Source organism: Dromaius novaehollandiae, chromosome 2 (assembly GCF_036370855.1).
Source record: "Dromaius novaehollandiae isolate bDroNov1 chromosome 2, bDroNov1.hap1, whole genome shotgun sequence".
In the NCBI taxonomy this organism is placed as follows: domain Eukaryota; kingdom Metazoa; phylum Chordata; class Aves; order Casuariiformes; family Dromaiidae; genus Dromaius; species Dromaius novaehollandiae.
This window is the reverse complement of record NC_088099.1, coordinates 116,885,401-116,898,635: the sequence shown is the minus strand read 5'-3', so window position 1 is coordinate 116,898,635 and position 13,235 is coordinate 116,885,401. Positions and strand designations below refer to the sequence as shown.

The following is a 13,235-nucleotide window of genomic DNA, read 5'->3' as shown; positions in this document are numbered from 1 at the left end:
AGGTTCACTGGATGGGAATTCATTTTCCTTTAAGAGAAGGGGGGAAAAAAAAGAAGTATCTGCCTATAATTTTACAAAGTCAAGCCTAAAGTGGGATTCTAATTATCTGTGTACATACACACTTTTTAACCTGCACAACTTTTTTTTCCTCCTTCAAAAGTGCCATTTTTGTGCCCATACTGGGTAAAAGGTTAAGGAACTCATAAATATTAACCAAATACAAAGGAGAAGGCGTAGTAGGACAAAGTCTGCCTTTCAAACAATATGTGTGAAGAAGAAAACATTGCAAATATTTAGGAGGTAATATTCTGAAGTGCCAATAAATCAGCAGCTCTCATCAAAAAAAGAGGTGCTGATCTTCATACTTGACAAAATCCAGTGCCTGCTGAAGGCAGTGATAGCCTTACATTATATTCACAGTGTGAGCCACTGATTTCAACAAGCACTGGATCAAGTTCCTATGGATTGTCCTACCTATTCTAAACCACAAGACCTTCTTCTAGCAATAAAAGTTATAAACATACAGGTTATAGGCTCCACCAGGCTATACTACTACCTCACTAAAAAAAAATCAATGGATAAAATCCCAAACTAATTTAAGTCACAATGAGTTCTGTTATTTATTTCAAAGGGGTTCATGATTTTACCCAATGCAAAAGATACCACCCTAGCATTTCAAAACTTATAATACCATTTGACCTTACAAGATACTTGGTAAAGTTAATATAAATAAATTGAAATTCAGACTGCTGACAAAATATAATGGAGAATTAATTATAATTTAGAAATGTGAGCATATGTTAATCACTCTTGACTTCGTATGTCAGATAATTATTTAGTGAATATGAAAACTGTGTTGTTTAGTGCTATAATTTGTTTATATGTTACTATTTCAAATTACTATGCTATTTTCATTTATATTAACAGACACTCTCTGAAATTGTAGGAAAGGACCTCTGAAACAGGAAATTCATTTGGAATTGATAAAAGTCTAAATATTTAAAATTCTAAAAGCATCAAAATATATTGTTTCCTCTTTGTCCCTGGTTATACATCTTTATCATTTTATTTTTAAAAAGCCATTTGAGCTAAGTGTTCATTTATAACTAAATTAGCAAAGAAATCTCAGAAATTATTCCTATTGCTTCAGTTTGATGTGGTTTTCTGTTACTTAAAATAATTTGTATATGAGCTCTTTTCCTTTTGATAAACATAGATTTATTTCAAATACATTACTTTGACAATAACATACTATCAAATAAACAGTGACCATTTTGTACCAACAAGAGGGATGGAAATATTGTACTAGTCACTGAGGAAACAATAAATGCATCTTATTTATTACTGTGGATAGCACTAGGCAGATGATTTGCTGACTGTGATATTCATTACATAGAAAACATTTCTTTCACACTTTCCACTCTAATTTTACCCACGGTCTACTCTGAAGCTTAGTGTCATTATGTACTGGATATTAAAGTACTAAAATCCAAATTCATTCCTTAATTGACTGTCAAAGCTTACAAAAGTGGTGAATTTAGTCCTTTTTTTTCTTTAGTTATTGTATTCTCCACTACACAAATAATAAACTTTTCCCCCACTTTCTTTAAAAAAAGCACTGGGTGAAACAAAAATTAATCTCTATTCATCTGTAGGCACTAGAAGATTAAAAAAAAGTAATTATATAACAAAAGGAGGTTTTAATTTGGCTTTCTGCATTTACATTTATACCTACTTGAATCCAGCATTAAGTCAAATTCATTCCTGCTTTCATCCCACCTACCTCCCTGTAAACACATCAGTCACAAACCCGATTTTCTGGATTTTCTATCTGCCAAGATACACTCTAGCACATATACATTTGTGCTTGTATCATTGAAGAGGTACTGCAAAATACATGCATGCTATCCATTCTGGGAGCAGAAGGGAACAAGATCTGGTCTATTTTGATAAATTTAAGTTTTTTTCTTCACTATATCTTTGGTTTGATTTCACATTTATTTATCAGGCACAAGTTGAGTTATTTAAAAGTAGTTGTTGGATAAAGCATGACTAATTTCATCCTACTTTCAAAAAGTATTTGACTCAGCAAAAAATACAACAAAATTAACCCTACTGCTTAAAATATCTCCATATAATCTGCAAAAAAAAAAAAACTTTACAAAATAACCCTTAATACTACATTCGCCACACTTCATTTTCCAGCACATATGCAAACTTAGCTCTAGTGAGACTCTATTGAATTTACTCACTTTAGCTAGTGTGTTGTAAAGATAATAATGGACTCTCTTAAGAAAGGACTACTCGATTAGGTTCCATAAAATTGTGGGCAACAATCCATGACTAATCTGCAAATTCAAAGAGTGAAGCAAAATGAAATGTTTTATTTATCTATTTTAAACAGATAAGATGTGCAGTCCACATATTAATTAATTCATTTAAATATTTTGCTTGTAATACTGTAGCTGCAAAACACACAGCAGGCAGCTTACCTTACAACAATTCATATTAAGGATGAACAAACTAGAAAGCAACTAAGCATTTGGGTCTACGCCGTTTAAATTTCAGCATCTAATGTAGGGAGGGCCCAGTTTGGAGAATAATGAGAATGGATGTTTTGCCATTGAAATTTAATTAGATCAAGAACTGTTCTGTTGACTGCTAAACTAAATTTTGGCTGCTGATCATTTAAATAGTATGTGCTCTAAAAGATGTACTTTTTCCCCCCAAATATATATAAATAAACGCATTCTACTCTGTAAAATTTCAAGGATCCTAGTACCATGTAAAGCATGCATTCAGCTTTGAGTAATAACTTACTACACAAATGTAAACCAATTTGTATCCACTAAAATAGAATGAATCATAGCTATGATACAAAACTGTAGTAATAAATTACTGGGCCTTGTTAGTGGTGGAAGAAAGCTTTATCATATTAGACTTTATGGTACAGCTGTATTACAGTGAACTTTTATTCATTTATTCAGTCATATATCATAATATACTATATGATATATTGGTTATTTACAATATGTAGAGGGCACATCTGCCTAGATTAAACTGTTTAAAAATACTATTTCCTTTATTATGGCTAAACTGCTGTACTTATTACTAGAATCGGTAGTATGAGTGTAGTTAACTGAGCTACTAGTACCCAAAAATACTGAACAGTCACTGTGACTGAAGAAAAACTCTGTATAACACATTCCCTAAGTCAGATTCTTGAAAAGTAGACTTGTGACTATGCAAGTCTACCACATGCATGTAACTGTAGATCTGATGTATGGTTTGGGGAACTACTTATTTGAGCTAGCAGGTCTATATTTCATGTTCTTCAGATCACCTGATGGAAATAATTACAAGCTGGAGTTTTAGCCTTTAGACATGAACGAGGAATGCAGTCACTGCCTTTAAAAACTTCCAGAATGGAATTCCCAAAAGGAATTCGCTGTTCCTCTTCTATGTTTCTTTATGCTTCCACAGGAAAGAAAAGAAACTCTTGTAAGTGTTCCACTCCTAAGCAGCTCATCTCAGCTTATCTTCAGCCCTTTCCACAACATGAGGAGTTCCTGAAGGGTAGGGAGAGACCAACATCAAGAGAAAAGGAGTTTAAAGGGAACTCAGTCTCTTGCCCCTATTCTTCCCTTGGTTGACGAATAAAATCCCCATCACAAGATCAGTCCTGACTTGAGCATAAACTCAAAGCACATGGAAGCCTTAAGAGGTACTCCACCTATATCAAGCATATTGCTAAACCATGGCCAATAGCCACTGAACATTGAAGGACAAATGAGCATGGCAACAGCTTACAGTTAAAATAAATATTAAAGCCGCATCAACAGATAGATCTGAAATAATTTATATTCTACAATAACACAAGGCAAGTGTGTACATACAATACTGGAACAAACATTACATTCAGTTCCGAATGCAAAGTAGGAAAAAAAACAAACGCACACACACGCACACATATACAAACAGGATGCACCATTTCCTTTAGCATGTGTTCAAACCAACGTCTCAGCCCGCAAGCCTCTGCATATTCAGGTCTTGTAAGGTAAGGGAAGCCAGAAAGATTAGATCTGGCTGACTCATTAAATAATTAATGATACTCGTTCTCTATAAAAACAAACAAACAAACAAAAAGAAGCACAGTTGGACCAAGTCAAAATCCACATCCATTTTATTAATTGTATCTCTTACATTAAAAATAAATAAATAAATAAAATACTAGTTTTTTCTGAGATAACCTCAGTTTCAAGCACTGGTTTTTGCTTCAAGGACTTATCTCACATGGAAGTCTTTAGGAGCTGCACACAGAACATTTGCAGGATTTGTTCTAAATAACATACTGTGTTAAACACCAAAATGAACTTTAATATGATAACATTATACAATAATAAACTGAAGCACTTTTTAAACCTGATTTACATATGTATGCTTTCCTACATATTAGTTTGGTGTACCTGTGTTTTTTAAAGAAACTATATCTCCTTGGCCAAATGGTCTAATTACTTTGGTCCTAAAGCAGTTCAGATGTCAAACTTCAGATAAGTTGAATAGCAAAACTCAAGTTATAGTCTCTATAGCTGTACAAAGTCAGCCAGAAAACTGAGTGAAGACACAGAGAACTGAAGTCCCCAATTTTCTTTTTGGGTGTAAAACTTTTCCTTCTGGCTCCGAACGAAACCAAAGTGGGCACCAAGGTGAACTCTCATCTTTCTCTCACCATGCTCTGGTACATGTTTTGTTGGAGGCACTAGAAATTTAGAATAAAGCATAATGATGTAACTTGTTTCTCCTAGATCCTAGAGAAACACTATGATCCTTGTCTAATCCCTTAGCAAGTACTTTTGTCTTCAGAAGAGATCTACAAGCATAACACACAAAAGCTTCACTACCACGTTTCAGCATTTCTTTCTATGGAAAATCTCTAACCCAGCCCTGACCAATTGCTGCTCAACATTAAAAACTCAGAGCCTGCTCCTGCAGTTCACATCCAAAATGACAGTCAGTGGAAAGAGCAAAGGATCAGGTCAAGCACTTTAGTGTACTCTCATATTTTGACTCAGTTCTGTCAGAAACTTCCTCTGGAATGTAATTATAACATAGGAGATGAATTATTTTGCAGCACATTGCACTGATTTTAAAAGCATCTTATACAATGTCTGCTTTATAATTGACCAAAATGACTTGAATACTGAAAAACTTAAATGTCTTCCATTTATTGTATTTATGATTTCATTAACAGTGCAAGTTTCTTTTTTCTACATTAAACATTGAGAATGGTATTTCTCTATCTACATCGTCTGTCTAAATCTACCACTCTAATAATTATTAATATTTATTTTTATAAATGCACAAACTATTATTCCTTTTCTCTGTCTGCCAGGGTCCTGATTTCTGAAAATATTTCTTTTGCTTAAATGACCTTTTACTTGAAGACAGACAAAATGCAACAACTCAGACATATGCATGGATTAACGTGTCCTGTGTACTGAGCTTGTTGTAATATCTGTGATATACGAGTGGTTCCACAGGCTTCATGATACCAGTTTTGCCCCTTGAGTAACTATTAGTGCATGACACAGCAAATAAATGATCCTTTTCATGCACAAATACCTTTGTTCATATATAATTTTGCCATCCAACTCTCTTTGCAAAATACAGCATGACAATTTGGACTGGGTAAATTCATATCAAACATTAGCTATAGAGATGTAAAACACCATACAAATACTCTGCAAGTCAGATCACACACAATCAACAAAGAGTAAAAACCACCACACAGATCTGTATATTTGAAGGAACAGAAAATTGGTAATTTGTAACTAAAACCCCCCACCCCAAAACTTACACTTCTACTGGAGGTGAAGTAAACTGTTCTTCAACTGCCATGCCCCTTTCAGATCTGTAGTTGACTTTACACAGCTATTGTAAAAGATGTACAAAAACATATCATAATCTTTGAAATGAATTTTATGTGTTTTAATGAAAAAATGAAAAACAAAGTGGATGAGGTAGCCATTGTTTTTACATGTCTGTAATATTTAAGGAATAAAAAACATACATATTTCTTTCTGAGATAAAAGGACAGTGAAATGGTTTGTTCACCATTTAGTGGCCTCTCTGATTTTAATATCAGTATCTCTGTTAAAAAACTCTTGTACTGACCTTTTTTCCAAGAAGCAGTGAGATCCAAATGCTTAAGTAAAAGATTTCTTCTTCAGTTTGTAATGACTCTCGAGTTTATTTTTATCAAGTAGATATCCCATGCCATGAACACCTATTGTAACATGCAATTACTTTTTTTGTTGTTTTTAAAGAAACACATCTTTTTCATTACAGTGACAGTGCTTCCCAAATGAACATTGTATCTCTTTCTCTAAAGCCCTGTATTTCACACATTGGTATATATCCAATACTTTTTCTAGTACAACTGATCTAGTAACTGTTAGCACTATTTCACTGTCTGTATTAAATGTCATATATCATGAATATAGTTATTATAAATTCTATAAACCAATATATCTAGGCATTTGAGAAGATTTTCCTCTGGAAATTGTTCAAATAATCTCACTAAATATTATGTTTTACGCATGCAAAGCTTTTCCCCAAACTGAAGTATAGAATTTACCTGCCTTTTCAGATCTAGACTGAATTCAGTTGTTTTGACTTCACAATTGTTGTAATACTTTACTTATACAAAACAACAGTTATTTCAAATATGTCCTACTAACTCTACCTCTTCTGTTCTTTGCTGGGGTGAATTTTTCCTATTTATTCTACTGTGCCCTCCCCACCAAACCTGCATTTGGATATTCATCAAAAATATTGACAAAAGCGTGCACACATATTTCACAGTAAATACTTCTCTGCAAAGAAGAGATCGGTTAGAAGGAACAGCTAGATAGATGGCATTTCTGCTATGACATGTTCTTACAACATGGGATCCTATAATGGAATATACTGATGTTCTAAAGCATGGTCACAAAAAAGAAAACACAGAATCATGGAGGTATTCCAGCTGTAGAGCTGCTGACAACTTTAAATAATGGACCAAACCACACTTGAGCATTATGCCAGCTGAAAAGAGAGCCAGAAGATGCAAATTGGAGAAAACATAGAATCTCCTTTGGTATCCTTGTGAAACATTTCCACCAATGCAGTTCCAGTACCTCAAAAACAGAAGCTGCATTCTCCCTCCCTCACCCCAAAGGAAAGAAAAAAACCCTCAAGGAATGCTTGATTAGATCCAGCACAGGGTCTACCTCTGCACTCTAACACATCAGGATAGCAAGAGACTGAAATCGCAAGCTGTGACAAATCAACTCAAGCTTATGCACCCTACATTCAATATTAGTACACAAAGCTTTAAAAAAGCACCTTCTTGATCCAAGACATCACCCATAACTGCTGAGATCTTTGGTTAGGAATATGTCACATGCTTTTGTCATCTAAAACACAGCAACTGCATTTGAAACCTGGATCTAGACAACTAGAAGTGTACATTTCCTTCATCTGGTTTGAAGTCCATTTCTCAAAACCCTATTTTTTTTTATGTGGGGAATCAGAAGACAAAGAACCTTTTAGCTTACTCAAAGGTGGCGATAAGATTTTCAAGGGAAGGGAGCAGACTGGGATGCAGGGTACCCACTGAAATGCTATCGACACAGGGACAGCACACCATGTGGAAAGAGAATTAAAGTTTCTTATATACAAAGGTTGAAGGAAAAACTCCACAGACCACTCTTTGAAAATGGCTTTCATCTACCAGAAGAAACTGAAAAGATGCATAAAGTCAGGCTTACTTGGCAAGCCAGATTATAAACGTACTGGTTTTCATCATCATGGTTTCTGAGGTCGATAATCGAATGGCACAGGCAATTCCTTCTGAAACATACAGAGATAAAGAATGGCAGGAATATACTGCATGATTGCAAAGCACTATCAAGTGTTTTTAAAGACAATTTGACAAAACAAGAAGTTAAGAAGGCTAAAGCCAACATTAGTATCTGTCTCTTCCAACTACAAAGTCAGAAAAGACATATCACTCAATGACAAATGATGTCTGCTGTCTATATTAAGGATGGTTACTCTAGCAGATGTTTTCTAATTATCCCAAGCTTGTCCCAAGCCAGGGAAAGGCAAAAGAACTGGAAATATGCCCAGAGAGACCTGGTGTACCAGTACCCTAAAGCAACCATTTTAAAAAGTCATTTGGTATCCTTTCACAGGGCCTTAGCTGCATAAACTGCATACAGAAAGGAATGGGGAAACAGCAAATACGTTTGTTACATTCCTCAGTGAAAGTTCTAGTTATCTGCCCAAGGGATCATCTAGAATAAAAAGCATTTACTTGTTCTTAGCTTGGTTTGAGACAGTCCTTCTCCAAAGAAACAACAGTATTAAAAACAACAACAACCACCACCACCCCTGTAAAGCAAGGCCCTGACAGAGTCAAGGCAAAAGAAAATCTTTTCACTATGAATGTCTCCAAACAGTAATCCTGGTATTTCATACAAACTCAAAAAAATAAACTTAATCCCTGCTTCCCAGTAAGAAAAGGTAGACTGCTTTTACTGCTACAAAACCCCTGGGACACCACAGGGAAACTCTGTCCAAAAAGAGTACAGAAAAATAAAAGACAAGGAGACAGAAAGGAAATGACCACCCTTATTTCTGAAATGGGCTAAAAAGTAACATTCTGTCAGATCTTCCACACCCTTAGAGGCAATACATGACTGGTCTTCAAGTCAAAAGCCTGACTGAGAAAGCATATTACTTCCTCAGATCCTGTAGTCAAATCATACAGGTATGCAAACCCTGAAATACAATGCAAATAGAGAGGGGGAAGAGAGCAGGGAGAAACACAGAGACTGTGCTCATTCCGGGTAACATCGTTCTTAAGAGCAGTGAGAGAACAACAAAGCACACACCAGTAGACAAAATAAGGACAAAGAGGAAGGTGCCAATGAACACTGTTACAAGTTAAGGAACGAGTAGGCATCTAGTCTTGACCTATGGTAAGGGAGACAATTCTCTTTCTCGTTACCATGGAGATCCCCTTTTCAGGTTTCTTTGCATAAGCTTTGTGCATGAGTGCAAAATTTGGAATTAAGAAGAGAACAAGTATTAATTATGTGCCCCTGACAAAAATAGCCTTCTTAAATCTTGAGAGATAATACAACAGAGGCTGTAAAAATTAAGTTTGGTTACAAAGATTAAGTGCTGAATAAACTATCTCATGTTCCAGTGTCTTGAGCTCTATCTTCTTAAAATGGCAATGCCACTCCAGGAGTATTGCACCTGTCTATTACAATTTGGGCAAAATCTTGAGTTACTGGATAGTATGAGACCTGTGTGAAAACTACAATGAAGAATTGCTTGGAGGATACTTACTCATGCTGTTCGCTACAAGATTGTTTTTAATATATTATTTTATCAAATATCCATGCCATTCTTTTTGTATTTCCAGGTGGCAACATTGATAGCTAAGGCTGCACAGAGATGCACTAGCTTATCAATGAGGACAACACTACAAAAATTTAACCCAAACAGATTATATACTTATAAGTGTTTGTCTCAGAAAAAAATAGACCAGAAGGAGCCCTGTAGTAAAAATTTAGTATCTATAGTTCTGGTAAGAAAACAAAGAAAACGTTAATTCAGGAAGATATAAAAATGAAACATTATTGTAGCCTTTATGTTGAAATTGCCAAATTACCTCTTTAATAAACAGTACATTTTGCTGCTATGTGTTCATTAACTTCCAATATGTAATTTGTAATAGTTCTGAAATACACAGTATCACGTAGACAAGTAAACTATACAGAATAAGGAACTGTGTTGCTGCCATTAAAATTTCCTAATTTTCCTTTAACTATTCATGTTATCAACTCTAAATTTATCTCAGAATATCTTCTAGACCTAACAGAGTGAACACTGATGAAGCTCACAACATCTTTTAAGTGAGGGGAAATATCTTAAGTGTCTACACCGGACCCACACACCTGCACAAGTTAGCATTGCCTTTTTAAAGGTGTATGAACACTGAAATGCAATACAACATAACACCACGAGCATGCACCATTCCTATAAGCACTACTTTTAAAATTCATTTATAAGTAGGCTATAAGGTTAAACAACTACTGTTAATTATTTTAAACGAACCTCATATGGTGTCAGCTATGTTTCTCACCATTTTTGCTTCTATTACGATTTTTCCTTTTTCTTCCCATCTTTAACAGTGTATTTACATATACACTGGTAATATACACCATACACTGGTAAGTGTAGAAAACAACATGAATGAAACAAGGTTAACCATGTGTGAAATCAAAGCATTTCCTGTTAAATATTAATTACTCAGTGAATTTTCACTAAGATCCAAAAAAAAAAAAAAAAAAAAAAAAGCCCAACCCCATCAGCCTTGTTAAACGGGCACGGTATAATAGCTCCCTTACTGGCATCTTGAGCTGTGTTTAACAACAACAAACAAGACATAATTATATAACAGACCTCGCTAAACAGGCTACGTTTTGCATGCGGAGAGGAGACGGTCGCATATGTCACCCTGACCGCAGCAACCGCGCAGCGAGGGCCCGGCCGGCGCACGGGTGCGCGGCGCTGCCCCCGCTCCCAGCAGCACCCGAAATGGCCGGGGAAGCGGCGCGCCGCTCCCGGGGCGCTGAGCCCCCCGGCCCGCCCCGGCCCCGGGCGCCGCTGCGCGCCAGCACCTGCGCGGCGCTGGCCCGGGGCCGCCCCCACCACCCCCGCTCGCCGCCCCGGCGCGCCAGGCCGCGCATCCGCCCTCTTCACCTCGGGAGCGGGGCCCGCGCTCTCCTCTGGCTGCCTCCTCACACAACCGCGGCACCATTGCCGTACTGCGGCCGCGCTGGGAGGGCTACTGGTGCCGACTGCCGGGCCAGGAGTGCCCTAAGACCGGCGAATGCTGTAGAGCCGCCTCTGAATTAGTCCTCGCACGCGGGAAGGACCGGGAAGGCGGACTTGCAACTCGCATGAAAGCCCTGAACTCCCCTGCGCGCGCGAGCGGCTCGGACTAAGGTGGTTTTGCTACCGGTTGACTAAAAATACCCTCCGCGTCCCCCAGCACCTCCGTAGCACCAGCAGAGGCAGCAGGCGCGGCCGGCGGGGAAGGGCCGCGGTGAACCCGGCCTCCACTCCGCCATCCTCCGCAGGCGGGGAGGGAGGGAGGCAGCAGGGCTCCGCTTCCGAAATAACACGGCAGCGCAGCCTCCTCAATGCCGTCTTCATCTCTTCCCCTCGCTGCCTGAAAAGCCTCGCCCAGCAGCTGCACTTCCAGTAAATAAAAGTCTAATTTGTTATCCCCACGGCCCTGCTGGGAGGTCATTGTGTGATTTCAGGCTAGCCCCGCTCTATTCAATTTGCTCGCCTGCGCTGCCCAATGCAGGATCTCCTCTCGGGTTCACGGGATCCCCAAACAATAAGGGCTTTGCTAAGGGAGGAAAGAGAAAAAAGGCAAAATTCACCGCGCTCTTTTCCTGCCGAGGAGGGGACACGGGACAAACTCGGCCAGAACAACAGGCGACAACTAGTTGTCAGAGCTCACGCAGCGCGCCGCGGACCCTGCCGGGGGGCTCGCTGAGGCGGGGGGCAGCGATGCTTACTGCCACGGCCCAGTGGGCGCGGGCCCAGGAGCGAGCCGGAGGGATGGGGTCTGGGAAGCCGCTGGAGACCAAGCGCGGGCACGGGGGCAGCCGAGGGACGGAGCAGCGGCGGCGGCGCCTCCCGCCTCGCTCCCTGCCCGGGGTAGACAAGGGGCGCCCCCGGCGCCGGGCGAAGGAGCATCGCCCTCCGCGGAGCAACCTGGGCGGCTGCCAGGATTACCACGGGGCGGGGGGAATGAGGAGCCCCGCACCGCAAGGGCAGCTAGAAATTATTCAGTTGAATGATGCAGCTATTGGGGGGGGGGGGCGGCTTTTCCTTCCCTTGCCACTCTCCAGCCCCGATTAATAATGCACAGGTTCCCCGCCGAAGCGAAGAGACCCCTCTCCCGCGCGTGCACACAGCACTAATTAATAGCAACCTTCAGCCCGCGAAACCTTCCCCAAGCACTCCCACACGCTCGCAGTCTGAGGGGGCAACTGCGAGGAGCACAATAGCGGGAACCTTCGCCTCGCCACCCGGGGGGGCTGCGGAAGAGCCGGGAAGCGAAACCTCTCGCAGCAAACCCAGTTCCCCAGGCAGAAAGTCCCGAGGAGGCGCGGGGAGAGGGAGCAGCAGCCGCCGGCACGGCAGGAGGGCAGGCTGCCTGCCTGGCAAGTGGAGGGCGTACCGCACAGCAGGCTGCCAAAACGCGATTACCCATCGCTATTGTCAGCAAACAGCGCACAAGCATTTACCTTTTTATGCCCGCCGTCCGTCAGTCAAGCACTGGAGGGGGAGAAGGAAAAGGAAAAGGAAAGGAGAAGAGATACAGAGAGAGAAAGAGGTGGCTGCTAATCCCTGTGCAGAAAGACTTCCAGCAGCAGCAGCAGCAGCATGCGTGTGTGTGTGTGCGCGCGTGTGTGCGTGTCCGGAGTGGAAGCACAGCCCTCCTGGCGATGCACTGGCTCTCGCCCCGAAGTACTGTCATGTGCGTATCTCGGTGTGTGTACCCATGGAACAGAGAGAAAAAAAAAAGGAGAGACGGGGGGAGACGAGTCAGTCACACACCCGGCTGTGCACGTTAATGCTGTGGGGTTGAGGAGGAGGAGCCCAGCTCTCCCTAGCCCAACCACCGGAGCAGCAGCAGCTCCCTACTACGGCGGCGGGGCACCACAAGCCGCCGACGTGCTGCCCCGCGGCCGCCGGGGCGGGCGGCCCCACGGCCCGGGCGGCGGGAGGCAGCCCCCGCCTCACGCAGCCCTTCGCCTCCCGGCCCCAAGGGCGGGCGTCCAGAAGAGCCCCTCTCGTGGCCTTTGTCCCCGGGGACTCCGCTGCACCGGGGCTGCGGGAGCGAGGGGAGGTGGAAATAGCTGAAAAAAACGTTTTTGCCAAAAAACGCCACCCGGGGGGGCGGCCTCGGGCCGCGGCGCCCCCGAGGGAGGAGGCGCAAGGCGGGGGCTCGCCGGAGGCAGGCCGCGCCATAACGGCCGGGGACAGCCGTTACTGCGTCCCTGGCGGAGGGGCCGCGCGCGCCGTAACGGCCCTCCTAACGGCCGGGGCGTGGGGCGGCGGGGCGCGAGGGAGCCGAGCCGCGGCGTTTCCGA

At 41.5% G+C, this 13,235-nt stretch overlaps 1 protein-coding gene across 1 annotated transcript in view; it reads right to left on the bottom strand.

The window, feature by feature from the left end:
* Positions 1-12,719, bottom strand: part of DLGAP1 (DLG associated protein 1) — a 410,611-nt gene extending 397,892 nt beyond the window's left edge. Inside the window, exon 1 of the mRNA XM_064507246.1 lies at positions 12,387-12,719. The gene's annotated coding sequence lies outside the window, so the exon portion shown is untranslated. The remainder of the gene's footprint in view (positions 1-12,386) is intronic.
* Positions 12,720-13,235: the final 516 nt, after the last annotated feature.